The sequence below is a fragment of the Ambystoma mexicanum genome, chromosome 9 (genome assembly GCF_040938575.1).
Source record: "Ambystoma mexicanum isolate Mex_15411 chromosome 9, UKY_AmexF1_1, whole genome shotgun sequence".
In the NCBI taxonomy this organism is placed as follows: Eukaryota; Metazoa; Chordata; class Amphibia; order Caudata; family Ambystomatidae; genus Ambystoma; species Ambystoma mexicanum.
The window spans coordinates 1512818581-1512823034 of record NC_090931.1 but is presented as its reverse complement, the minus strand read 5'-3'; the positions used below and the strand labels follow the sequence as shown (position 1 = coordinate 1512823034).

At 42.4% G+C, this 4454-nt stretch overlaps 1 long non-coding RNA gene across 1 annotated transcript; it reads right to left on the bottom strand.

Annotated features, from left to right (window-relative positions):
* Positions 1 to 1660: 1660 nt before the first annotated feature.
* On the bottom strand, positions 1661 to 3208 carry LOC138489826 (uncharacterized). Its single transcript, XR_011274928.1, has 3 exons — positions 3106 to 3208; positions 2303 to 2736; positions 1661 to 2023 (listed from the first exon to the last, which is right to left on the bottom strand). It is a non-coding gene; the product is annotated as an uncharacterized lncRNA (long non-coding RNA).
* Positions 3209 to 4454: the final 1246 nt, after the last annotated feature.

Here is a 4454-nt window from a genome sequence, read left to right as displayed (position 1 = left end):
GCGTCTCACCCTTTGGTGTCCCACTTCCACTCCCCGAAGACCCTTCATCCAGCTAATCCTCCCGCACTGGTCCAACCCCAGGAACTGGATCCAATAGCGAAGGGCGTGTCCTGGCCACCTGGATGGCAGATCCCCGGGGACTAGCGGGTAAGACGCCTTCAGGTTTCTCCCTTCCCTTCCTTCCCCTTTGCGAGGTGGATATGATTTATCTTTGTCCATGTTCTTCATTTTTAAGACCCGTGAAAGAACAGGGACGAGATATATCCAGGGACTCTTGCATAATCCACTGATCTCTTTTTGACGGTATAGGGGGGTGGTTTTGTCAGTCTCTCGAAAATATCCTATGAACTGGTCTCTAGGGATTGACTCTGATTTTATAGTTTCAGATTGTTCCCAATCCCAATTGGAGAGTTTTGGGAGTAGTAATTTGAGTGCCAGCAGATTTGGGGTAAAAACTCTCTAGAGAGAGGTGGTGTTTCCTGGAAGAGAGTGGAAAAGGTAAGGACATTTTGACCCAGAATAACTTCTTTCAGGAAGTCCAGGAATGATGGCTGACGATATTAAACAGGATTCACCCTTGATGTTAATGTATACAGGTATTTTGGGCTATATTTCATTGTCCCCATGTACACAGGTAACTCTAACTAGGGTAGCGTTCTCAATGAATGCCTTTACTCACTTCCCATTCGCCCAAGCCTTTTCATATGTGAAATCAGTAGAGGACTGACACAAACCTATGCTGGAGGTCTCAAGATCTTCCTCTGGTTCTTCCCACTCCTCTCACTTTGAACAGCCTATCTCTATAGGTTCGTCTTTTACATTTTTCGTACAGTGGCTGGCCAAATGCCAAGTTTCTCTACATGAAAAAACAGTTAAGAGGGAGTGGTTTGCTTCCTTTAGGTTCCTCCCTCTTACTTTCGTCTTTGGTTTTAAGGTCCGATCTCTTAGCTTTTGGTCTCCCTTTTGGTACCCATTCTTTGATTCTACATGACTCTCCTTGTTTGTCTACCCCTTGAGGTTGGGGTTGGTGGGCATGTTTGTAATCTTTTCATTCCTCCCCCAGAGTGGAAGTGTTTGGCTGCATCCGAGTGGTTTTGTGCAGTTTCAATGGCCATGGTTAGGGTAGTTCAACTTATTTGTAAGGCACCCTTTTGCAAAAAAGTGGACAAGGAATTGGTGAACTGTTCTACTGTGATTATGTTTTACTAACTCATCTAAGGATTTGTTATTGATCCAAAGGGCTACCGTGTTTTTGATACATTCACCCATTTCCGGGGGGGGGGTTCCAGACTTAATCTAATGGCTCTCAATTTCTGCCGATAGAAATTGAAGTTTTCCCCACTCTTTTTAAGAGGCCTTCTTTGGTGGATACAAAGGTGTCTCCCTGGGCAAGATTGAGTAGTTGGTAGGCGGTATGTAGTTCACCCTTTGATAGAGGACTCAAATAGCCTCTTTTTCGATTTTGTAACCATCCTAGTTGAAAAAAGAAAAATGCTAAGTGCCGGGAACCGGCACTGAGAATTACTTACCCAGCACTACGAAAGAACCTACAAAGAGGTAGAAACACTTATGGTCACACTTACAGTTGTCTACCTAACAACATTTATACAAAGGTCAACAGGTAAAAATGGTCGGACACAGACGCGTACATGAGAACAAATTTTAATAATGAATATAAAGGTAAAAAGAATAATTTAATACATCTACATAGTAAAAAAGACACAAAAGCACACAAATACTCTTTGTGTCAACATATCAACAACCAAGGCAAGGGGGAAAAAACAAACAAGAAAAAAGAGACTGGATGGGTAAAATAAATGCACCCTATAGTCCTATATACTAGTTTTAGAAGCGCCTAACTTTAGACGTTTATTGAGATATGAAAAGATGACATGTTTCGGCCAAGCATTAGATTGGACATTTTCTCAGATGTCCATACAAGGGTGGACATTGTGGCCATCTTCAGGACAGATCATTTCTTCACAATGGGCCTTGTGGGTGGTGTGATACTGGCATCATAGATCTAAAGAAATACATATATACATATGTGATTACCACATGTGATTCAAAACACTTCACTGTAGTTTTACATCTCCATGCAGTTTGTCTAAACAACTAGTTGAGAAAATATTCTCATATTGACAGACTGTTTTAGTATTTAACAGACCTTTGTTTCACTATGGGAGACAGTTGTAACATCTATTTATTGTCTACACCAAGTGGTTAAAAACAACAATTTTACAAAGACTGACATAAGTAGGTGACAGAACAGTGTGACACATAAAGTGGTTCGACCTCTTACTTGTAATCATAGGATCAGGTGTGAAGAGAACGCATAGGGTCAATGAATGACTCATGGCGATAAAACCTAGAAGACCCTGAGCAGCATAACTGAAGCAAGGTGCATCAAGATGTATTTGTCCAGGGGAGCACAGGAAAGGCACTATAAAAATAAATATAAAGTAACCATATCATTAGTCTTGTGCATTATTATGGTTGAACTGGATCTGTTGCATAATTGCTGCAACAACCGAATGCTGTATTCAACGCTCAGTGTTGTAGAGAGTTACATGAAAAGAAAAAGGGAAATAGGTTCACTTACATAATCCTTCATTTTAGGAAAAAGAGACCGAGGGGTGTTGTTACGTGGCTCCAGGATCTGCTGTGCCAGTAATAGCAATGGAGGTAAAATAAGCGGTCCCACAAAGTCAAGACGCTGTATTCATGAAGCACTCCCTGGATCAGAGAGAGCATCATGTTAGCGGCACTTCTGTTTAAAGTAGATGGTACAGACTAGCCTGCATATAAGTTATTGCAACAGACAATATTATGTGTACCTCAACATACTGAGAGTGTAAAAAAGCACAGAACCCACTCGTTGCATGGTTTTAAGGATGCTGATGAAGACACTTAGTGGCGTGGCTGTTCAATCAATAAGACAGCAATTTGACAGCGTATCAAATAAACGGCTCTACAAGCAAGGGAGTGAAACAGTTGTCACATAAACCGCAGTGACCGCAAGGCGACTGCACATCTCACTCAAGACACATGTCTCAGCGTAAACACGAGCATATAATATCCTAACAGTGATTAGAGGGAGCTTACCGGTGAAATCAAAGGGCTGTGCATAGCATCAGCTCAATTGCACTCCAAATGAAGAAAAAATCAGAAAGAATCTACGTTTAGATGCAGCACAACGTGAAATGTGTGTTGAAATCACGTCGTTGTGAAGCCACAGATTGCCAGCGTTTCAATTAGGCAGCTCTACAAAGTAAAATATACCGCGGTGAGCACCTGGAAGCTATATATATCACACAAAGCACACGTCTCGGCGTGAACGCGAGTGTGTGAGATCCTAACAGTGATTGAGAAAGCTTACCGGTGTTGACAGAGGGCTGCGCACAGTCTCAGCTTGTGTCCCCGATTATACTCCACCTGAAAGAAAGACCAAACGGGAAGTGCGTTTAAATACAGCGCAACGTCAGATGCATATTGGGATCACCTGAACCAACGGGACAACTTAGTTCTTAAAGGGATAGCGCACACGTTGGACGGTGAACGGCCAAATGCAGTGGGAAAAAGATGCAAACATAGACAAAGGTGCACAAAGTGAATAGTTGGTAACGGCACGAATCAATGTATAACATCTGTCAGAGTCAAAGAACAATATTTGGAACTCGAGCGGGCCAAAGAAAGCCCCTAATGAAAACCGCCCTGGGAAAAGGCGTTTTTAATTTTAGGCACGACACTCCCATAAGCAAATGTAAAAAGGGAGTAAGGGCTGATATTACTGTTTAAGACATCAAACTGTTCCACTCAACGAAGGAATTTAAACCCTGCTTGACTGTGTTTAGATTGTAAATCAACCTTTGTTCAGTCGTGCTCAGAGATAATTCTCTATTGCCCCCTCGAGGGGTGTTACTCACCGGAATGGAGAGTATGTAAACAGGCCGGACCTCTATTGCTGGGGAGTTGCTTGAAGGAGCTAGGGTTGGAGCCTCCACCCAAGCCTCCTCTCTGTGAGGGAATGAACTCTTTAAACCGATATGACCACCTGCTGAACTGTACAGACAAGGGGACCGATCGATCAAAAAAGCGGGGAGAACAGACCGTCTCAAACCCAGGCTGTAAAGGAAAGGATAACAAGTTAAACAATCTGCCAATAATGAAACTGGTTTTTTCCCAAGACTATTCCCCTTTAGTAGTACCTGGTTTAATCTCCCCTTAAGCCAAAGGAACCGGAGTAACCTATAAAGTAGAGAGGCCTTAGTATATGGCTAATGTATAATTCTGCAGTATGGAAAAACCAAGAAAAACTATACTTTACCCCTGATGGAAATAGGATTGACGTAAAGAGTCCTAGGAAACAACGAAAGTATAAAATAAAAAATAGGGAGGTTAGTAAGGTAGCTATCCCCGAACGGAACGAGGGTCGCACTGGTTTCGGAATGGTG